We start from the raw sequence: 25,572 nt of genomic DNA on the forward strand, positions 1-25,572 counted from the left end.
CAGTATTTTCCCAACTGCTGTTACATAAACTTTGCCACAGACAGTGACAAAGTTTCCAGGACAGAGCCATGTCCTATGCCGCAAGCTTGGGATCTGATCTTGAATGCAAAAGGTGTTTCTTTAACCACACAAACATAAACCTCAGATTTCATTACTGAAAATACAAGAAAAACCATATTCTATTAGTTAAAATGACTTCCCTGTTCACAGAGACCACACTGGGGTTATACATTAAAAACTGTCTCTGGAAATAAACAAATACAAAATAAAATTATAAACAAAATGTCAAACAAGTGACAGATTCAGAAGCAGCCAAGATACAGGGAATATCATGGCATTTGTAAGGAGCACACCTGCCCGATCAGCATATTTGCCTTGCAGGGAGCGTGTACTTTTCTGACAGCATTGATGCACATTATCTCAAAATTGACATGAAAACATAATGCAACCAAGCTCGAAAAGAAACAGGGAAGAAATATCTGTAATAATAGTATTTTTCTTTTACTGCCTACCAGTATAAATAAGCACCTGCTCTGTTCTATCCCACCATCCACAGAGCAGTAAAGCTTCAGTGTAACTGCATGCTGTAAAATCTAATTGACTGTTGTCCAAACACTGGATGTAAGGTGACATGCCTCAAACTTGTCTCCTGTCTATTTACTACAGTGCTTGAGGAGTGCTGCAGTGATTTACTGAGCAAGCTGCTCCTGCTTATTGCCTGTGATTTACTCTGCAGCCGTGCAGAAAATGGCAGGACTGGCAGATTTCAGGGAAAGTTTGTCAGCCATTACCCCCATGGGTTAGTCAGCAAAATTTTCCAGCTAGTGATAAGCAATTCTCAGTGGAACACTATTTTGTTTTTATTCTGGATTTTATTGTCTTATCCCCCAGCGCTTCTAAAAAATGCCCATTTTAAGGTTTTGAGTGAAATCTTTATTGGTTCACATCCTGCATAATTCATACTCTCTGTAAAAGTGCTGCATGCTAACTAGAAGTATTAGATGAGAATTTTAAAAAGCTGTATTTAAAATAACCTGCTGAGACATTCAGGAACACAGCAAAAAGGATAAATACTGAGAAAAGCGAAAAAAAAAAAAAAAAGGACAGCAAATATATAGCATGCTGTAAAGTGTCAGCTTTTAGTGGAGCTGCTCAAAGACTTCATTGCCAGTTGCATAGAATTACGGAATTAGCTACGACAGAGGAACAAAATAAAATACTGTTATTTGGATTTGATCCAAGTTTCTTCCCCAGCCTGGGGCAAGCCTGGTACAACTTTATCACTCAAGTGCAAGAATTAATGGTGGTCTTCTTGTGAGCTTTTCTGTAGCCACTAGCACTCATCTTCAGGAAAGCAGTGGGAAAACCGTTTAAGGCTGCCAGTACTTCCTTTCTAAGGCCTGAAGGGTCAACTTACCTTGCCAGACCCAGGGTCCTTCTACTGATCAATACTGTGAATCAGACAAGATGTGTGTAATGGGACAAAACATTGTCTCAATGGGCTTGTAGCGTCTTGTAAACAGCATTTTAACATGACAGCATTGCCCAGGATTTTCAAAGGAGCATGCACGATCTTCTTTCATAAGAAACATCTTCTTTAAGCCCCAGCCAGGATCCTTCTTTGTAACAGTAGCACTTAAAATAATTTGCCTTTTGAGAGTTCTCAGAAATGCCAGACCCCTAAGGCCTTGTACTGCCCAGGAGAGACAGCTATTGCCCAGAAGAGGGTCCATCTGCTAAAGGAAGGTCAGATCCATATGGGAAAACACAATGTAGCAGCACCAGCCTCCAAAAGGCAAGCAGTTACTACAATTTAGGGGAAAAAAAAAATTGTTAGAGTAGGCGTTAGAATACTCAGCTCCATCATATCCTGATTTTGACTTCCTGCATTAAATGCATCCTGGGGGAAAGCAGGTTAAAAGTAAATATAAGACTACAAAAAAGCATTAGGAAAAACCGATAGTAAGGAGAGAAAAGACACCCAAACTAAATCTTGGGCAAAGCTGAAGAAAGTGTGCTGAGAGCAGGAATAACTGCTAGGATAACAGAAACAAAAATAAATGTTTTTAAAATATAATGTGATGCTGGTAGTAGTGTCACTGCAGTTTGGTGAGCTAAGGAAACAAGTATGGCATTTATTAAAAGAATTTATTAGACTGACTAGTAATATTTTTGTAGGAAAGAAACAAGCTTTGAAGTCACACATGCCCCTGCTCAGTGTCAAACAGTGCCTGAGGGAAGAGTCTGTCTAGCTGCTAGCTGAAACATTTCCCCAGAGCAGTTCTGCCCAAACCTATGGGAAGGCAAAGCTACCAGGATGTCACAAAAGCTGTGCATTGTTTAGTGGCAACCTTCTGGAGACTGGTGCATGCACAGGAGACAGGATTTTGCAAAAGCACCAGACATTTTGTGTATGAATGGCAAACTTCAGGTGATGATCAGTTTTCCTGATATGCAGTAGCTAACCAGAGCGAAGGCAGCTGGATTTTCAAATGAGAGATGCTCGGAAAAAAATGATGTCATCCTCAAATTCCAACCAGATAAACTTCCAAGCAGAGGCAATTATAGTATCTAGGGAAATCCAGGTATAAACATAGGGGAATTGATTAAAAAAAAACTTATTCATTTAGAGTTTCCTGCTCTGACACCTCTCTCATTATGCAGCATTACAGGTCTGTGAAGTCTTGAATTTGCATATGAATTAAAATGACCTTAAATAAGAAAAATTACAGGTGGATTCCAACTGTTCAGAGGCTTTTAACTTATGACAAGGTATACAGTGAAAGAGCAAGAACTGGAGTGCTTCTTAGATTTATTAGAAACTACACTTTATTAAGCAAAAAAAGAAATCAGAGGAAACACCACCCTATCTCAGACATGATATTGAAGCAGTAAAAGAGGCTCTAGTCTATCAAATACATAAATACATAAAATGATCCGTGAACAATTGGTTGTTGGGTCAGACTCTAACGGTTACAGTGAATGAGCTTACAGTAGGTTGGCAGCCAGTCACTAGTGGGTGTTCCACGTGGTTCCATGTTTTCATAAATGTCATGGATGCATACTAAGTTCACAAATGACAATAAATTCGGAGGAACTGTTGACTCCCTCAAGAGTAGAGAGGCCTTGAAGAGAGATCTTGACAAATTATAAGACTGGACAATCACCAACAAGAAGTTCTACAAGAACCAAGTGCCGAATTCTTCACCTGGGATGGGTCAACCCTGGATGTATGTACAGATGAGGGGATAAGAGGCTGGAGAGCAGACCTGACGAACAGGATCTCAGGGTTCTGGCTGATGGCCAGTTGAATCTGAGTCAGCAATGTGCCCTGTCAGCCACAAGAGCCAACTGTAATCTGGGTTGCATCAGGCCAAGTGCTGCTAGCCAGGTTTGTCCTGCTCAGCTCTGCACTGGTGCAGCCTCACTTTAAGCAGCATGCAGTTCTGTTAACACAGTTTATGAAGGGCCAAGTAATAAACAGCCCCAGCTTGAGACAAATAATAGCTCTGCAACAGGAGAAGCAATACTGGATCTGTTGCTCACCAACACAAGTGAACTAATTGGTGATATCAGGATTGGAGGCTGCCTGGGCTGTAGAGGCCATGCAGTAGTACATCAGAGAATACACTACCCTCTCAGACATGAGAGTGTTTGAACATGAGGCTCCCCAGGACAGTGGTCGTGGCACCAATGCTGCTGGATTTCAAGCATATGGACAGTGCTCTCAGATATAAAATGTCGGAGGGTCCTGTGTGGAGCTAGGAGTTGGATTTGATGATCCCTGCGGGTCTCTTCCAACTCACATTATTTTATGATTCTATGATTCTATGAAATAAATTACCTATCCTTAAAGACTACGCTCTACATTCATACAGTAGATGACCTGCAGCTGGACCTTCCTGCAGCTGCAGCTCTCTTGCTTAGCTCATTGGCAGCTATCAGAGAATTAAGAAAATACCAAAAAAAAAAAAACAAAAAAAAACCCCATGACTCATGTCATACTACATGATACCATAGGATGAACAGACTGGATTCCCAGTGCACATTTTCATGCCTCCTACTAATGAGTCAATTAGTTTAAACTACGTTCCATACTTCACAGTACTTTCATTCCAGGCAAGCATTTCTTGTTACCCCTTATAGTGCCATTGATGGGGTCACTTTTTAACTCTTCTCTTGTACTCTGCAGATACTCACCTAGAGAAAGTAAGAATCCCAGATGACCTAAGGGTCGCTAATAAAATCCAGTTCATAAATAACTTCTGGAAAGCCAAGAACCAATTTATGTGCAAGATCTGTCTCCAGCAACTAGCATTCTTATGATGAGGGAGAGGGATCTTTAGTTTCAAAACTTTCTACCCACAATGTATCTGCCACATCCCTTTATGAATCTTGCATGTACAAAATCCTTTTATGTATGGGTAAAGGCAGTCAGCAATCATCCAAAGAGCAAATTTAAGTGTGTGCATTTTCCATGTAGATATGTGCAGAGGACCTGAGGGGCTGAAGTGTTAGCTTTCTGTGCCACTCCTGCAGTCCTATGCCTTCACAGACCTGTGCATCTATTTCAATTTATATAAATTAAATAAAACCTTGAAAATATAGGATCAGGAAAATCTACCTTTACACACTTTGATTTTGGAATTTAATGAACATTTATTATTTTATTTTGTTTAAATTCACACAACTGAAAAGCTTTCAAATTGTTCAGTTCAATTGTGTTTGCATTCCTGTGTTTTCTGATGTGAAAGATAAAGAAGATGATTTTCTACTTGGTATGAGAAATCATTTTAAGAAGTCCTGTAATTCAAAAGCAGAAAAAGAGGAATATTTACACGTTCCTTAAGTCGTTGTAAAACATACTGTTAATTTCATAGGAGGTGGGACTTCTGTTAAAATTTTTTTACTGAAGGAATAGTTTTTGACATCTCTGCTCACAGTTTCAATATTCTGTGACATAGTATTAACCAAACTTCAGTGAGTGCCACTGGAGCTGGTGCTTGTTCCTGGCCTTGAAGTTCTCCATGTTGGAAGAGTATGCTATAGCCCCTTCTCAGTCCACAGTCCTTACGTGCATGCGGAGAACAGAGCAATTACATATGCAGAGCTAAACTATGCATCAGAATAGCATTGGTTGTTTCCAGCATGGTCACTAGGACATTGTTCCTTAAAATAAGTTTTTCAAAGACTTGTCAATGTATATATGTCCGATAAGACTACTTATGATAAAAACCTGGTTTGTAAGAACAAACGGATCCAACCTTGGCCAAAGTTACATCTACCAGAATGTTCTATTTTAATAATTGCAGGGCAGGCTGGCAGATTTTTCTGTGTACCTCAACCTCTAGTTTGAAAAATCCTCTTTCAGAGAATCAGTCTAAAGGGGTTTAAGAAGACTGACCTCCAACAAATCAATTAGATCTTAAAAGAAAACTCTTTTGTAGTCTTTTTTTTTTAAGAAAAAAAAGTTAGTAAAATACAGTTTACCTTTAATAAAACTACCACAAAGTAATTGTACTGTATAACAAAGGATACATCACTGTCCATATATATAGATTTTCTATAATAGCTAAAGTCATGATGATCCATGCGCTTCCATCCAGATTAGTTATTTCCTATTTTAGAAGAGTAAAAAGAATAATTTAAATTTAATTATCCTTTTAAACTGTCATAAAATAAGATTTTAGCCTTCCAAGAAATCACCTTCTTTAAACTTACCTCTGAACAGAGTGATAAGACTGCTATTAGAAGGCAAATTATTTCCAAACATAGTATCTCTAATAGCTGACTGCGTTCAGTAATCAGTCCATCACAATGGAGAGCTTTTTGAGTTTGATCGATTCAAGGGACATACATCTGTGTAATAAATCCTGTCCTCCAGTTCTGCAACTCCCATAACTGTTGGTTCACTCTGTGCGTAGTTGCAGAATTTCATTTTCCAAACTTTAATTACTGAATAACCTTCAGTATGACCCACTAACAAGAAGTATGGAGGGACGAGTTAAAATAAGATCCACTAAGAGTATTTGCTCCAAGTACAACCTGAACTTATACTACATCCCTAAGGTTCAAAGCCTTTGGCTAACTTTCCTTTGAATTATTTTGACATGTTTCAGCTCTTATAGCTCTGGAGATAAAAGTGTCAAAATATCACAAGTCAGCTTCCTCATATGAGATTTTCCATGGAATTTTGCAGACACAAGTTATTCACAAAGTTTAGGAAAGTTCCAATTAAGAGTCCATGGCTCATCTGAGCTTACCCTACAGCAGATTTTAGATATGAGCTATGCATGCACACAAACACAAACTTCTTAGGTGTTTAGTGACATCCAAAATATTCCTTGTCTCACCTGGATGACAAACAGAATTTTTTACTACCTGGTAGAAAAAAAAAAAACTTCAGTAACATTTACAAAGATAATGGTCAATATCTAATGAAAACAGCTGGATAGGGTTTAGGCTAAAATGCAGCATGGTATATTTCGCTGGCTTCTTCAACCATTAATTTGAAATGCAAACACTCCTGTTACTAAAGATTTTATCTAAACAGAATGAAAATACAATACTGTATGAATTTTAAGAAACCTTTTCTAAGACAAAGCACTTAAAATATGCAGAATGGATGTCCGAGTTAGTTAACAAATAAATAAATATATTATGAGCACACAGAGTCCCACTAAAAGCACCTTACTTTGCAGCACCTTTCATAATGACTGAATTCTCCTGAAAGCAATGAAAAATAGCTCGGCTTCGACACAGTCAATGAAAAATCTGTATCTATTTCAGTACAGCCAGAATTTAAATTTATATGTAATGAATATATTTAATGCCTGTACTTCCATGCCTTGTCTACCTTGAAAGTGGCTCATTCATATGTAGTTCATTGGAAGACTGTTTTCTTCCACAGATCGCTCCTCGAAGTTAAAACTAATTTCTAAGTTTTAAGCAAAATATTTCTGATAATTTGTACATACTAGACCAGCACTAAATAAGACTGTGAAATGGGATTATGAATTGACTGCCTGACATGTATGAGGGCTGACTTTGAGGCCCAAGGAGCTTTCTCTCAATTGCCAGCAGTCAATGCAAGTGCAATTCATTATCAAAAGACAACAAAACATATTTTATAGATTTTTGTAATTTTCCACATTTCCAGCACAGAAAGAATGTGACTTCTGATATTATTTCTTTTCCGTGATTCTGAACAAGATGTTAAACCTTACATATTATGTGTGTGCATGTAGACAAATTTGTGCCAATAAGCAGGATTTCAGGTTTGCTGCTGCAGCTTAGGCATAATCTTTCATAGGAATGCCCTTATATCTCTCTTCTCCACTCATAAAGCTGAAATAACATTTCCTTAACCCAATTAGTGTTCCTGAGATTCATGATGCTATGATGATTATAATTGTGTACAAAAGAAGAGAGCGAATGTTGCTTTCACAGTACTTTCAACTTAAATTTCAAGCAGAAAGAGTAATGGAGACGTTAAACTTTAGGGCTAAGTCCTTTCATCTGTTTGTTGCTTTTTCCTGTGACCTTAGGGTCCAAAAATCTAGGCAGCAGATAAGCAAGAGATAACTTCAAGGGCTGTTCGAAAAGCAATGCCTCCTATTTTATTATGTTGGCCCACAATATCAGAGGAATATGTTGGTGGTATGGCACCAGAGGTTGAACCCTCAAACCAATACTCCATTCAATTTTGTTGCCATGGGACAGATGGCAGCAGAGGTGTAGCCTGACAAAATGGTGTCTGACATGGAAGTGTGTATGAAGCAAAGGTGTGGAACTGAATTCCTCCATGTGGAAAAAATAGCACCCATTGACATTCATGGATACTTGCTGAACGTTTATGGAGACCAAACAGTGAATGTGAGCACAGTGGGGTGGTAGGTGGTGTGTTTCAGCAATGATGCCATCATAGCAGCTGTGAAACCGTGGGTCAGCTCCACTGTCATAGATTTCTTACAAGCACAGCATGCAGACTCTTGCTGATTGCTGGTGAAAACACATATCTAGTGGTGGTGACTGTGTTGAAAAATAATGGTCTGTAGCTGAGAATTTGCTCTCTGAAACAGTGTAATTGTGCTCTTTGCGTCTGTTGTAGTTTCCATGGAAACAGAAGGCATTACTTTCTGAGTGAACTGCATTTATTGAACTCCTTTCAAGGTATAACCCATCATAACTATTACACACAGAACTGCACTTGTGTCTGAAGTGCAGTCTTCAGTGAGAATTTGGGAACAGATTCGCAAGAGTATGTATTTATTTTTAGAGATATTTTCTCCTTTGCAACTTCTAAGATTCTAAGTATTATGCAATAAAGTTTTCCCCACATTAGCTTACTAATAGACTCCTAAGTATTTTGCAGTCTTGAGAGACTAAGCAAGAGAAATAGAGCAAAGCAGGTTTTTAGAAGAGATCTTGTTGAGGGACTTTCATTCAGATACTCAAAATCTTTTTATAACTTGAGATTGTTGACCTACTTAAAACTTAAGCGCCAAGCTTTTTTGCAGACATTTTTAGTTCTAAGCATAAAATGTCGCTTGCCTGTAAAGATACCTTAGAATGTTACTAGCAATTTGTAAATCTGTTTTAGGTCTTCTGTCAGTGTCAGAGGCCACAAAGCATTCATAAAAGCATAATTTGGAGGGAAAATGCTTTAAAATGAACTCTAAAAGCAGTAACTGAAGGAAAGCCATGTTACAGAATATTTTCAGCAAGTTGCTTCCAACACCTGTTTTGGAGTTACACATCTGTATGTTCTGGTAAAATGAAACAGACTGCAGATCAGAGAGCTTCTATTTCCAGGCACTTAGTACCACACATGACTGCTACAATTTTCCTAAAAGTAAGAAATAGAGCATTAGACACCCTAAATCAACTGTCACTCCAGAATACTTCTGTGTCATTGTCATGGTTTTGTGATTTTCAATTATTGGTATTCCACATCATAACATCATGTAGTGGATGTACCTAGTTCTCAGAAGAGAAAGACTACTACAGTCCCCATGGTACTTTTCTCCTCTGTTACCATTTTTCCAGCCGGCGGGAAAAGATAAAAGCTCGCAGTATAAAAACTTGCAGATCACGAGACCTCGTCCCTTTTTCCGCCGTCTCTCATCTTGGCAGCACCTCGCTCTCCAGCTGTCTTATCGTCGGTAGTAGAGTAAGGCCTACCTTGATTTTGGGACATTCTCTCTCTCTGTATTGGATTTATCAGCTTAAATTGTAATTATATTGTATTATAGTGTGTTGTTTTGCATTCTGATATCTTATTTAGTAAATTAGTTTGTTTCTCCTCAGATTGTTGCCGCTGTTCTTTGCTCTCAGGGCCATCTCCTTACCCTTTTCCCCTTTTCCCTTTTCCTGGGGCGTGGACCCGTGGATCCCCCATCCCCTTCGTCACGGAACCGGGCCGAACACCCGTAAACCGTTGACAGTCATCATGCCGGGTCTTGAAAGATAGTAATTACCTATATACTGTTAAGACTGTTGGCTTACCACATATGGTCTTCATGTAAAAGATGGTAATAGAGTAAGGTCTAAGGAAGATATATTCCTTAATGAGGAATTAGAAATAGCAATGAAAGGGAAGACATTTTTGCACCACACTGAAGCAAATTGCTGTTTACTCATCAATTGAGAGTAGAGGATGATTCCTAGTAAACAAAAAGATACTCACATAAATATAGAAAATATTTATGTTTTTTTTTTTAATTTGGAGGTAAGCCAGACTGTCTCTCCCACAAAGATAAAACAGAAAACACTGCATTGAGAGAAAAAATGCATGGTCTACAATACATAATAGAAACCAGTCAATGACCGATAGGCAGAAATAAGAACAAACAGATTTTTCAAGAACATAATGTCACTGGTGATATGTTGTAGGTTTCTTGTGCGTCAATTACAGACTTCGATTAGTTTCTAGTGAAAAATACACTGTGACACATGAAACACATGGCTCAAGCTCAGAAATTCTAAAACCAGAAGAAAACATTAAGATACTGTAGTCAGGAGTTTTCACAAAGGAAGATTTCGTGGAGATGCAGTGGTATTGCTACATTCTCCTTAGCTCACATTCACTTCAAACAGTAGAAAACTTCAGCAAAGCTTTTTTACAGTACTGACAAACTCCAAAGATTCAAGAATCATAAGTTAAGCATGGAAATTATGACCTTAAGTTAAAAACCTTGCGGATTTTAAAAAACATTTGGATGCGATTATTTGCCTTTTCAGTATGGAGACATTAAGCTTCACTTGGATCATATAAGTTAATCTGCATAACCAGTAGACTAGAAATGTGTCTTTCTGAGATGAAATATGAGAGTTTCAAGTAAACTCAGGAGCTGGCTCACTACAGAATCCACCAAGCATCACAAGACACATCATAAAAATTACAGGCATAAGCAAACATGATTTTTAAGCAGTCTTTTTTAAATGGAGATTCCAGGAAATTATGAATTCCCTCCTTCCCTTGATAGTGTTTTCCAGTGGTTAATTAGCCTTGCTGTAAAACTCAGTGGTTCAGGTTTTTTTTTTACTTTTTAATTCACTTCTTTTCCTAACTTAAATGCCTGCTAATGGTCGTCTTGTTTTGGCTTTGTCACCTTAGATTCCTAGGATATTGAAAGCTACTTCTATTTTGAAGTATAAAACAAACATTACAAATGTGCTCTGTGTTTTTTGTGAGCTTGTCACCTCTATTTACCAGTCTAGCTCTTTATAGTAGCTGACTAGGAGATATGAGCTGCTCTCTATGGATCCTGACATATTCTTGCTCATTCTTTTCTCCTGGTGAATAAGACAGCTGAAGATCACGGGTCCGCCTGACCACAGTACACCAATATCATTAAACTTAAATGAGTTACCAATATGCAAAAGCAGCATCTGAGCTTCTGTACTGCAAGTAGGTTGAGCAGTGAATAAGGCAAGATACTATTCAATATTTGCAATATATTGCAAATATTAAATCCTCCTTTTTCTTACATGGATTACACTCTTATCTAATAAAAGCAGTTGCAAGGTTCAGTTTCATAGAAATATTTATCCTGTCTCTTCTGGAAAGCAAGCTACACACACCTTAGGAAATCAAGATATTGCTATGCTATTTGCATGGCATTTAGGTATTACCATAAGCTAACCAATCATAATGTCTATCAATCATGCAAATTTGAATTTTTGAATTAACTTAGTACACTTCCTTCCAAAAGTCCAGAGGATATGGAGGAAAACAGTCAAAACTGAATTGGATTGTCAGGACTTGTATTAGATGTCAGGGGAAGTTCTTCACAGAGAGAGTGGTAAGGTGCTGGAACAGGCTGCCCAGAGAGGCTGTGGGTGCTCTGACCCTGGAGCTGTTTAAGACCAGGTTGGATGGAGCCCTGTGCAACCCGATCTAGTACCAGATCTGGAGGCTGCTGGCCCTGACTGTGGTAGAGGTGTTGGAACGTGATGATCCTTAGGGTCCCTTCCAACCTAAGACATTCTATGATTCTAAGATTCAAAGGAAAAAAATAATCTCAATGACCTACACAAAAGATTATATGCAACAGCTGTTCTCCTTTTTCAATCTATTCCAACACCGAGGAGCAGGTCAGAGGAGTGTCTTAACTGAAAGAAAATAGAAAGGGATGTGTATTATTATTGTTGTTATTGTTATTATTATTAGCCCAGACATCTACATAAGGTATCTCACATATTTTATACTCAGCTTTGTTCTGTGGTTACTACTTTATCAGGACTTCAAAACAAGTCAGTGAAAGACAAAGTTACTTGTCAAGAAGATTACTAAAGGAACAGCATGAGAAGAAATCCAATAAAAGATTCCTACTAGCACACTTTGTTTCAGCTATGAATAAAATCTGAAGCTAAATATTTCACTTTGTTTATTTGAAGAATAACATTTCTGCAGCTATGGATTTTCAAAAGGCACATGTAGTTTCTAAAATGTTTGCTGTATGCAAAATGAGAAGATGGATTAATGCAGAAAATGGCATGCATCTAAGCTTTGATATTCTTTGGATTTTTTTTGGTTGGTTGCTTGGTTGTTTTTTTTTTAATTTGTTAGTGAGTTCTTCATGTAATGAGGTCTTTTGACACAACATGTTGGGAATATAATGTGTGACCTACGAGTGCAAAAAAATTCTTTCAATTACTATAATACAATTTAAGATAAAGGGAGGACCATGCTGCTGAGAAAAGCAACATGTTTTTACAGTATCCTTGCCATTGCTTTCCAGGGGGTGAAATATGGTATAGATGTGAAGAAAATGTCTTCCAGGGATTAAACAATAACGTACTTTAAAAAAAATAAAAAAAATTTAAAAAGCTAATACTAAAATAATTCTAAGAATTCTGAAAGTATAATTCAGTAAATACTTCTAAGTACAAATTAAGTACAAATATTTTCTAGGATACATAAATTTAGCTATTGCTTTTGTCTCTTTCAGCTAACTTGTTTGTTATTTAGGACACGAAGACTAAAGAACAAAATTTCTAATCCAATTTGTAGAGAATAAGTTCATTGCTTCTGGATCTATTTTAATTAGGAGATAGATACACAGAGGTTATGACCATGATATATTTTTCTTGAAAGCCATAAAAACCAAATCCATAAAAAGTAACAGAGTTGAATCCTTTGATCCATTAAAATCTAACACATCGACATTTGTCATCTTGTGTAGTTATGTATAAGCGCTTATGTCTTATGAAACTGCCTAATTTTTCTCTCTGGTGCTATATTCTGATTTTTCAGGTTCATAAGTCTATAAATCTGTCTGCTTGAAAAATATCTAATATAGAAGTTCTCCTGTGCAAGAGTTATGTGCTCGACAGTGGGCCCCAGTGGTGACAGGTCTGCCTATAGCTAAATGAACAAATCATCAAAGCAGATAAAGAGAAAAGAAAGAAATGAATAATCTGAGGGGTAACACTGTGGTTAAGTACAGAGACATCACTCAGTGTCACTAGTTTCAGTTTTCTTTCCAAAGACCACTGCGCATTCCTCTGTAACTATGAAAACATTATTATGGCAGATTTAAATCCCATGAGATTTGGCAGTGATGCTGTGTATTTACTATTCTAGCAGTTCATAACACTGTCATTACATGTACAAGCAGCTGACAATATAAGAAGAAATTCCAAAATTTGTTTTCCTTCAGTGCAGTGACCCAATGAAGCCTTTCAAGAATTTAACACTGGCTGCATTCTTTGGGAAAATGTAAAATAATGACTTAACAGATAGAAAATAAGCCATTATTCTCTTCCTTCAACTTTTATTTTGGTAATTATCTCTCCCCAGAATACTTTTGTTGAAAAAGTCGTATGTTAGAAACATATTTCAAAAGAAAACTTACCATGTTTAGATTTTAAAGGAGGAAAGCACACGCTACAAGCTCTGGAGGTTGTTATGCATTTTAACTCAAAAATGTTTAAGAGTCAAAGTTTTTTTTTAATTTATTATTCAACATCCTTGCTTCAGAAAATGTAACAGCTGAAAGAACAGAGAATCTTGCATAGCATGATATGTACAGCTATTTGTCTTTTTTTTGCTACATCTGTGATCAAACAGTCTATCAGTCTTGCACTTCTGGGAATTATATGAGCTTTTTATAGTCTTAATAGCTGTCCAGAATTTGTGCACTGTTGATCTGTTTTATTATTAGTTGTATCTAGTAGATTTCTGTTAGATCCGTTAATGCAATTTTGAAGGGGTTATTTTCTTTTAGTATTAAGATTACCAAGTGTCATGGTTTTGTGATTTTCAGTTATTGGTATTCCACATCATAACATCATGTAGTGGACGTACCTAGTTCTCAGAAGAGAAGGACTACTACAGTCCCCACGGTACGTTGCTCCTTTGTTACCATTTTCCAGCCGGAGGGAAAAGATAGAAGCTCGCAGTATAAAAACTTGCAGATCACGAGACCTCGTCCCTTTTTCCGCCGTCTCTCGTCTTGGCAGCACCTCGCTCTCCAGCCATCTTATCGTCGGTAGTAGAGTAAGGCCTACCTTGATTTTGGGACATTCTCTCTCTCTGTATTGGATTTATCAGCTTAAATTGTAATTATATTGTATTATAGTGTGTTGTTTTGCATTCTGATATTTTATTTAGTAAATTAGTTTGTTTCTCCTCAGATTGTTGCCGCTGTTCTTTGCTCTCAGGGCCATCTCCCTACTCTTTTCCCCTTTCCCCTTTTCCCGGGACGTGGGCCCTTGGGTCCCCCGTCCCCTTTGTCACAGAAATCGGGCCTAACACCCGTAAACCGTTGACACCAAGAGACACATACTGCCCATTCAGTATTTATGGGTTTGAAAGACTCTTCTTATTACAATTGTATATTGAAAGACTATGCATGTCTTCGTATGAATAACCTAATGGAGATATAGAATAAAGTGCAATGACATTTATATTTGATTCTACAGGAAACATAAAGAATGAGTTTAATTGGAGAAAGTGAATATTTCCACTCCCCCAAGTTTATATTGGTTATTTCAGACTAGGGGCGCAATAGCTATATGTTTGGATATATATCTTCCAGAATAAACATCATAAAGGCTGTATGCATGGGAATGGGGGATAAGACCATATTGTACAGTGCAGCACTAAAGCTACCCAAACAGCTTTGAAAATAGTGGCATGTATATACAACATGGTCTCATTGTGAAGACTTCTCTCACAGCTAAAGCTGTATACTAGTTCAAAGAGAAGCCAGGTGAGCTTTTATTTCAGTATAATAGAGTTAGGAAGAGACCACCAAAACACCACCATAAATATTACTCTTTACTAGTTCTATAATGTGATATCACATAGAGATACTAGCTGATGTCCCAGAGGCAGGATAGTTATGATAGCAATGTTCTTGGAAATTAGTCCTGCTTTGCTGAAGCATCTTAACTACCTTACAGTCAGATTGCTTAATGCTGCAGCCTTTTTACAATGTCTTCATTAGTTATGCTTACACATTGTTGCCAAACAGTAGCCTGTTCTGTTGCTTCCTGCATTACTGGTCTGGTCTGGCTGTTGGAGTAACCCCTCACTCAAATCAACTCCAAATAAACTCAAAATTAGGTCAAGATATGAATTCTAAAATGCCATAAAAGCCATGTCTATCTGCAGCAATGCAGTGGGTTTATTTTTTTTCAAAAAAATATTCTCTCTTTCTCTTTCTTTCTTTAGGTGACTAGCCACTTTAAATGCAGTAAGAAAAGGAATAGTACAGAATGGATGACCTCTATCACAATAAAGAATGATTGGCAAGGCAAGGTAATATGCACTCCCTTCTCTTTCCCACAGAGGTTAAGTCAAAAATTGTACAAAAGCATAACCCTGTATCTTATGCTATTTACCTTGCAAAATTCAATTTCAAATTTTTCTATTTTTTCCTTCCTTTATGGGACAGAAGTTACTATTAAGAAAATTTATTGGGCATTTCCTTATGTCAGAACTTGACTACTACAGCTGAAGTTACATTTTGCCAAGCATCATGATCCATTGTGGCAATCACCCAATAGTTTCTTCATGACAGGTTTTAGAAGCTCTTCCTTAACTGAAAGTTTTGAGACAGTTGTCCTACCTTTCAGTTGTCCATCTGCCCTCTGCAAAATGTTCCCTCTATCTGTCATAGTGCATGTAATCCCATAGAAGTTTGATTTGTCATCCTTAAATGATTGAAGATCTCTTCACAAGCCTGCTGCCTGATTGTCTTTCAGGTTGAGATAAGCTTCTAACTTCAGTTTACATAGAGCAATCAACATTTTCATCAGGCAGAGTTTCAGAATGAGGTTATTCTGTTTCATTGCTGAGACCCTGACAAGGACTGCATAATGACGGATACCCAGCTGTGTGGGATTTGTCATGGCTATCTCCTCTTTTAGCAGGAGCTTAGATCTGCTTTGCCTCTTTTCTATAACTTACTCTCTGGTGTATTGATCATTTTCTTTCTTTCTGTTTCATGTTTGATGTGGTAAAGTCTCCGATACAAGCTGATGTCCAAAAATATTTAATTTCTTTAGTGTTTGGTGTGTTTAGTACTGTCTCTTTCTAATCATAAATCTTGTTCAATACAGGAAACAATATGTTGTTCAGAGTGCAGAACCTTTTGGAATTCAAGAAGGAAATTAAAACAGTGTCTTTTTTGTAGATAGGGTACTGTTCTGGTTTTTGGCTACTGCAATATTGATCACAATATGGTATACAAAAAGCCACACACATTGCTTAGTCAAAATTTTTAGTTCAGTAGCCACTCTGTTTTCCTGAGCCTTAAATTTACATGGAAGGCAAGGTATGCAATAAATCTCACTGTTCATGACCTTCCTTCACTAATCATGATTTAAGACTAGATGAGGCATGGGCAAAGCTGGCAATCGCCTTGGGTGGTGGAAAGAGTTAGAAAAACCAAAACCTCAACTGTGGTGGGTGGTAGTCACCCATCCCTGGGCCGTGGACTTTGTGCCTAGTTCCTTCACTGGCTGCTGGGACTGAGAAGGGCCTCACAGCCCCATCCTCTGCTCTCCAAAAACACATAGTTCCCGTGATTCTGTGAAAGCTAGACAAAATTCACACCTCTAAGCCTCTACAAACAATAATACAGAGAGGGCAGGAGCAGAAAGGTAGTCCTGGAGGAGGAGGTTTATACCACTCTATATGTCTAATCATATTTTACAGCCCTGGAAGGGATGGGCCCAGGCACAGGATCCCTTCATTCCATGGATTGGAATGAGCTGTAGAAATGGGGCAATAAATATCCCCTCTTATCAGGACTGAGACATTCATTTAATACTTGAATATGGAATCCCTTAAAGAGAATATTCAGTTGTCCCACTGGGTAATCACAGGCTGGCTATGGAATTAGAAGAATAGAGCTCTGCCATGAACATAAATGCCATTTATCAATGCCTAAAGACAGCATTATTTCACCATTATTTCACCATTCTAACAACAGGAAGATTTAATTTCATTTTACTTCTCAGATATCTTAGGCTGATCTTGGATGGTCCTGACTGGATTAACTACTCACAACCAGATTTATCCCACTTAACTTCAAGCACTTTACTCTGTCATACTGAGGGTAGCCTGACTCCACCGTGTTTCCTCTGTAATCAATGGAAAGAGAAAAATGGGCTAAAATTGACTTCTGGTAGAAATGTTGTCTTTGTTGACTGCTAAGTGAGTTTGACCCTGAATTAGGCACCTCTATTACATCTCTGAAGCTAACGGAATAAATCACTACCTCAGCAACTTCAGATACTAGGTTTGATCAGGATTGCAGTCTTGCAGTTTTAATGTCTACTTAAGTTAGTTGCTGTCTCAATGTGATGTTCAACAAAATCCCAGATAGGACTGCATGTGTTGAGTCATACCACTTATGCTTCAGAGGAGGAGGGTTTCGCAAAGGCTATGTAATTACCAAATCTGCACTACTGGCAGATTTGCAGAGAGTGGGGTTTAATTCATGGATGCCTCTATCTTCTGAGGGCCTGGCATTGAACCTCTGTTTAGAAACTTGCAGTAATTCTGAAGAAAAAGCATTTCCTGAAAACGTGCTTCTGGCATTCACCTCCCAGAGCTCTGTTCCCTGATGAATTTTCCCCTTTGTTATTTTACACTGTATTTGTATTCAGACCTTTTGCTGCTCACCTGACCTACTGAATATATTCACCATTCCTCCTTGCATCAGTGGAACTCTGATCAGAAAGTGTTTTTCAGCTCAGTTAGAAAGACCATCACTTCTGTTTGCTCTACTGCTTTACTGAGGGATATATAACTCCTCTTCGTCCAAGTGTGGTAATACTCAGAGTAAACATAATAATGAAAAATCATGAGAATGAAGTAAAAGACCAGATAGAACATATTACACCAACTGATTAGAACCCAAGGATTGATTTTTATGTGTTAGTGTTATTCTAGTCGTTTTTTTTAATACCACAGTGAATAGGAATATTGTTATCCACAAAGTAGTATTAAATGAATCTTTACTTTTTAAATTCTTTCTCAGTTCCCCACTTCCCTAATATATGCAATAGCATCTTACAGATCCAAGAGGCAAAATTCTAAAAGATGAATTCAAAAAATAAATCTTATAGTATTAGTAAAGATGTGTAGCTTCTAAGGAAAGCAGTATATTATCTAAAACAAACTTAATAATTATGTTTCCTCAGGAAAACTAAGTTTTATGTTGCTTTGCTGGCTACTCACCAATCACTGGTAGGTAGATTTTGTGGATTTTTTCCAAGAAAGAACGAAAAGATATGAAGACTATGTTTGAAAGTATGCTGTTAATCTTGGGTAGTCACAATTCATGCTTTATACAAATCAGAATTTTACTACAGTGTGAGGGGGAAAGACAATGAGTTTCCTCACCACTTACAGAGCACTGTTTCTAGAAAAATTGTTTCTCTTAAACTAAAGAAATTATAATCTTACTACAGAATCTGTTGTCTGAAGAAAGCAGAAGGTCAGGATTGTTGATAAGAATGGCACTTTATTGATCTGTTCAAACAGTTTATCAGCTTAGAGATCACCAGTGATCAAAATCTAGGTTTGCTCTTTATCTTTGAGTCAAATTTACAACACAATACTAATTTTGGATAAAGGATTAAGATAATCACAAAAAGGAAAAGAGAATTAAAACTTGTAAACATTTCCGTTTTCACTGGAGCTTCCCATCCAAATATCACTTTCTTCAGTTCACACAGAACTCTAGGTCTTTCCTAGTGGTGTTCACATCTTCTCAGACTACTAGCTGTAGGGAAAAACTTCAGTATCTCTGCAAGTAGGCAAGACAACTCACACTTAAAGAATTTCCATGTCACGCAAAGGACATGCTAATTTAATGTGCAGAGAAATAATAAATATATTTCCTCCACCTGTAATACATTTAGAAAGATGAAATTCTATGGCAATAAAAAGTGACTTCTGAAAACAACGTAGTTAGATTTCAAAAACAGTATGTAGCTTAAGGGAGCGTTACATAAATAGGGAATAGGTTTGTGTACACTATTACTGTCCCATAAATTAACATTAATATGATAGCACGGCAGTGACAATTTTAGCATATTTGAACAAGATAATTAATAATTCTGATATTGATTATTAAAGTATACTTGAGACTGCTTGCTATCTTTCAAATTATGAAAGCGGTAAAGACCAATCATATAGTATTACTCCGAGATTAATTAGATAATCAAAGGAGATCATGTCAAATTTCAATTGAAAAAAACAATAATAATGGCAGATACTTTATTCTTTTTGACATTTGTCACAAAGCATTTATATCTGAAAATAGAAGAATGATGTTTCTTTCGTAGTGCAACCTGTGAAATTCAGCCTGGTGTAATTCTACATACTTCAGTTTTGTCACAGATAACTAGTCGCTAGTGGGGTTCCTCAGGGCTCCATTTTAGGGCCAGTTCCCTTTATTGTTGTCATAAATAACATGGATGTAGAACTAGAAGGAGTTTTGAGCAAGTTTGTTGACAGTACTAAATTTGGAGGAGTTGTTGATTCTGTTGAGGGTGAAGAAGCCTTGCAAAGAGATCTAGACAAATTAGAGAGCTGAGCAATCTTCAACCACATGAAGTTTAACAAGTGCAAGTGCCACATTTTGCACCTGGGGAGAGACAACCAGGGCAGTACATACAGACAGGGGGATGAGACACTGGAAAACAGCCCCAGTGAAAGAGATTTGGGGGTCTTGGTGAATAACAAGTTGAAGAGTGTGCCCAGGTAGCCAGGAGAGCCCTCTGTATGCTGAGGTGCAGCAAGCACTGCCTTGCTAGCAGGTTGAGGGAAGTGATTGTCCTGCCCTGCACTGCACTGGTACAGCCTCACCTTGAGTACTTGAGTACTGTGAGCAGTTTTGGACACCACAGCACAAAAAGGCATAAAGCTATTAGAGAATGTCCAAAGGACGGCTACAAAGATGGTGAAGTGCCTAGGTGAGAAGACAGATGAGGAGCAGCTGAAGTCCCTTGGTTCGTTCAACTTAGAGGAGATTCAGGGAAAGAACTCATCAAAGCCTACAGCTTCCTCATGGGGGGAGCAGAAGGGCAGCGCTGAGCTCTGCTCTCTGGTGACAATGACAGGACCTGAGGGAACGGCATGGAGCTGCATCCAGGGGGCATTCAGGTTGGGGGTTAGGAATACACTCTTCACTGAGAGGATGGTCAGGCACTGGAACATATTCCCCAGGGCAGCAGTCATGGCCTCATGCTGCTAGAGTTCAAGGAGTGTCTGGACAACACTCTCAGTTATATGGTCTGATTTTTGGATAGTGCTGTGTGGAGCCAGGAGTTGGACTAGATTAACCTTATGGGTCCCTTCCCACGTGGGATATCCTATGACCCTGTGATTCTACAAATTTGGTCTACTAGGAGATAAAACAATTTCTTGTCATGATACCTTGAGGCACCAGTAGAAGTAGTAGCTATCTTTACCTAAATGTATCCATTCTGGAAAATTCACTTTGTTTGATTTAAAAATATATATATTTAAAATAGCAGCTTCACCTTTCACTCTCAGTTCAGTGCTACTCAGAGGTCACACATTAAAAATTCTCACAGTAGCACAGTAAAACCTGAGAGAAAACTTGAGCTATACCTATGGATGTAATAGAAATTGGCACATTATTAACCCATAGGAGGGGGACGGGAGGCAAAAAAAAAAACAAAACAGTCAAAACAGCCTGAACAAGCTTGAGATCTAAGTTTCAATTTTCACATAGTTCAGGCTCTAGGGATTTAAATTCCTTGGGAATACTGCTGAGACTTCAGTAGTTAAACGAATTTTGAAAATATAGTATTAATTTTTTTTTTAAAAAAAAGGAGGGCTTGATCACAAAGTGATGGCATTTGTCTTCCCAAGTAACTATTAGCCTGATATATCCTGGATATGGCTGAACATCTGCCTGCTGTTGGGAAGGAGTGACTTAATTCCTTGTTTTGCTTTGCTTCATGCACATATCTTGCTTTACCTAGTAAACTTTATGTCAGCTGTCAATGGTTCACAGGCAGGTTCGGGATGGTGCCATGACTAATGGGGCAGGGGGACCCACGGACCACGCCCCGGGGAGAAAAAGGCGTTAGCAATGTCAGTGGTGGCATACCACTTGGCTGCTTTTGACTGCAATTCATACTGGAGTTCTAACATGTCCAGCACAGCAGCACTCAGTGGGGGTGTGACCTGATAGGTTTACCCAGGCTGGGAGGGTAACTGTCTGGAATCTCAGTGATATAAAGTGGTATTGGCAGATTATGTGTTTCCATAGCTATGGAAACAATATCACTTTTGCACTGCAGTGACTTGGAGACGCTAACCTCAGAACTGGGCAGTTGTTCACTGCAGAGATGAAAGAGAGTTTGCTGTCAAGGTTCAGATGTGTTGAGAAAGTTGAAAAAGCATTTCTGCCTGAGTGCTGATGGATCCATGTAATGCCATTTGTGGAAAGAGTAGGAAACTGGCTCTGAAAAGTATGTAATCCTCCTTGGAGATCAGTATGAATGTGAACAAAACCATAGTCTGCTCTCATGGCATAGTATGTTGATGTTCATAGGGTATCTGGGAAAAATTTTACACCCTTCACTTTGTGAACACTGGATCAAATGTTCAGTCTTTTTATATTTCCCTTTCTTAACTCATAGACAAGCCATGTTCTGGACAGCCATACAGATTTTTATGAGGGCAGTATGCAGGCTCTTGTTCATGCACAGCTGATGGTGGTGGCTATGTTGAAAAATAGCATTTTGTAGCTGAGAATTTTCTCTATCAAACAGTGTTATTGTGCTCTCTGTACCTGTTGTAGTTTCCATGGGAAAAAATAGGAGGCATTAATTGCGGAGCAACCTACATGGAAAGGGCCTGTAAAGACTTGTGCTGCTATATATTGTATATTGTTTTACAACCAATGTTTCAACTTGTACCTTTTTTCAAAACACTATCGTTCATACAAGAGATGTCTTTTTCCCTTCAGCACTTAGTTTTCATTTCCTTCCAACTAATGCCAGCAATAACTAATGCTTCGGCAGCTTATTATTCATTAAATACTCATTTAAAACACCTTTTCTTCTGTGTACCTTGGACTCTAAATAGTGTTTTGATACCTAGTGCCTTTTGCACTATGTCTTTTTTTTTTTCAAATATAATCTAGCTTGATTTCTTTCAAATAAGATATTTTTTCTGTGCTTTATTTTATTTGTCAAATTTCCAGGTTTAGCCTTAGTTAAAACGTTTAATGTAAATTATAATAATATTGCTCCCAAATCCAAAAAAGTAGGCAAAAATATGATCCTGTAAAACAAAGCTTATAAATACAGTATTCCAGTGCACTTCCACTAGATATTGTCTGCCAAAAATAAAAAGCAAAAATATTGCTGATCTGAAGTTATAACCCCTATTCTCTAAAATCTTGCAGCTGTACTTGATATGCAATCACACTACTTTTTAAAATAAAATATTATTTTATTTTTACTAATCTATTTCATTTCAACATGTCATGAAGTCTGGTTAGTCAATCATGTAGATGAGGTACCTATCTTCATTTTCTGGGTTAACAAGGGTTTCTGCTGGAACATTTTTTATAGTGGAGAGGCTCTTCAGGAGGAAAGTTTAGAGCAGGAGCTTCTCTCTAGGAAGAGGCAGAGGATGCTGCCTGCACAATTAGCATGCTGACTTAGTAACCTAAACCTGAGAGAGATGAAGTCAACCTTTTCCTCTCACTATGTTTTTTCTGCTGCATGCAGAAAAGTGGACAGAAATCATCTTTTCAAAAAAGGCCCTGAGTGTCCTGGTGGACGATGTTGAGCAGGAGCCAAAAAAGCGCCCTTTGCAGCAGTGAAGGGCATCAGTCTTCTCGGCTGCATTAGCAAGTGTGTACTGTTGCATGTCACTACCTTAGGGGAGCATACGCAGAGACGGAGCCAAACTCTTCTAGAAGGGGCACTGGGACACAATATGGGGCAGCAGAAACAAGCTACGCCCCCAAGAATTCTGATTGGATATCAGGAAAAAAGTCACCACTGACAGTGATCAAACACTGGACCAGTTTGCCTACAGAAACTGCAGGACCTCAAAACATTTAAATTTTGCCTGGAAAATAGCCCTGAGAAGCCTGGTCTAACTTTTACATTCAGTCTAACTTCAAAATCAGTCCTGTTTTGTCCAAGAGGTTGGGTTAGTTGACCTTCAGAGATCTATTCCAACATAAATTATTCTATTATTCTGTCAAAATGACAAAGAATTTAAAACAGACATTTGCCATATAGGCTATTTTTTCATGTCAAGCTACTGCCAAATTATAGGCTAAGAACATTCACAAAAAAAAAAATAGCATTAAAAAATTCTTCTTTTTCTGAAATTCTTTTGATCACAAAATAATATAATTATGTTCAGTGCAGAGAACAATAACAACTGTAAGAGACTTTTCAGACTCAAACGGAATAACCTGCCTAAGGAAATATTCATATTCCTCCCCTGGAACATGAAGCCTGGATATATTTCCAATCAAAACTCTGATGTGTGTATTAACCAAATATGAAACAGGCTGAAAAGGTCAATGAAGATCTGCCTGTGAATCTGTTTTTGTGGCCAGAGGAACGTGGATGTGGCTGTGGCACTCCATCAGTTAAGTCAGCTTTAATTACTTTTACACTGTTGTCACTTTAACTTTTTTCAAAGTGTCTTAGTCGCTAACCAACTTCAGAATGATAAGCACGATAGATGCAAATTTGTACCCTTGTAACACATGTTGCTGGTGATTAAAAAATACAATACTGCAACTAATGTTAATGAATTCTGCATACCATAAATAGCGAATTACCCCTGCCAGTACAAACATCCAAAAAATAAATCTTGATAGAAAAGAGCATCAAAGAGAAACAATCAGTATCTCCCTTATAAAAAGGCATTACTAAAGGTTACTCACACAAATTTGTCAGTTATTCTTGACTTCTAACTGCACTCTGTGGTACCAAGCTGAACTTGAGATACCAGCTCCTGTCTGAATTTTTGTCAGAAATTTACAGTGCTTACTAAAGTACTACAAGCATTACGTGACTCATCCCTTCCACCAACCTATTTGCTTGTACAGGTCTGCAAACTGAAGCATTTCAGTCATACACTGCATTATCAAGATGTGAATAATGTTTCTGAAAAACATGCAACCTCTTGTACATGTAAACCACTCAAATAGAATAGAGCAGATTGGCCTTCAGTATTTAAATATTTGTAGCCATTGTAAATTCAAAAGGCAGGATACAACAAAATCAGTAAACCAAAAATATCCCTTTCCTTGCAAAATATTATATAATAGTCATTCTAATTTGTCTAAGGTAACTGATTTCATTAAGTTTGTATCAGCAAACTAAGGGACTTGGGTTTGTTTTTGTTCGTGTTTTTAATCACAGTCCCAAAGTTAGATCTGCTCACTGTGTGACTTATGTTGATATCTTTACAAACTTTTTGAATGCATGCATCAATGTTTGAAAATATACATGTTTTTTCATTTCAGTTAAGTGATCATCAAGGCTGACATTCTCAAAATGCAAAGGAACTAGGTGTCCAGCACTTATTGCAGAATGCTATTGATTTGAGCCTTGTGCTTAAATCTTTCACATGTTCATAAACATAAAGTCAAAAGTAGTGAGAAAACTTAACAGGTTCTTAGTATCGGGTCATAGAATCAAAGAGTGGTTTGGGTCACAACTCAAGATCTCAAACTATGTACTCAAGAGAAAATCTGTGGGATTAAATTTATATATCCACACAATAATCTTAATCACAATACTAAATTCTCACTTGAAGAGTGATGACAGACTTCTACAAAGTTTATGCATCCTGGATGTTTGAACACCTGCTAAAGATCTGTGATCTGTATCCACTGTGATTTTAGATAAATTGCAAAGAAATGAACAGAGCTCTGGAAAGCAGTTCCAAATAGTGCACAAAGATCTGTTTAAAATATCCCAAAACATTCATAATAATTTTAATTGTATTCAGAGAATTTTTATATTGCCACAAGACTTTGCATTCTTCACAAACATCTTAGATAAGTATTGGTATAAGGGAGCAGGGGAATAGTATATATATGTTCTTATAATGTATTTACGAAAATTTGGGGAGAACATATGGTTGATATTATCTTGAATGTTATGGGAAAAAAGTATAGTGCACCCTCACACCCATTTCTAATGGGAACTTAAAATAAAAGCAACATGGATGGAATAATATCCCAAGTGATAAATCAGGTATTGATGGGTCAGAAAATGGCAAGACAACTATCATTCACCCAGTTGCTTTTCAGAAGTTTTTTTAATGCAGTGATTAGGAAAAACAAAATTTATCTAAATTACTATATGATTTATGCAGAATCTTTTTTTATATATAAATAAACATTAGGCTGAGTTAGAGATAGCTGTCCTTTATTCCACGATACTTCAATAATCAGACAATAAATAATATTTTTTTAGTTCTTTAAGCTGAAATCTGTCCTCAGTTCCAATCAGGAAATTCACCGAAATTAAATCAATTAAATTAGCTATAAATTAATCATTATGTCTTGCTACTATAAACAA

Source organism: Numida meleagris, chromosome 1, assembly GCF_002078875.1.
Source record: "Numida meleagris isolate 19003 breed g44 Domestic line chromosome 1, NumMel1.0, whole genome shotgun sequence".
Classification (NCBI taxonomy): Eukaryota; Metazoa; Chordata; class Aves; order Galliformes; family Numididae; genus Numida; species Numida meleagris.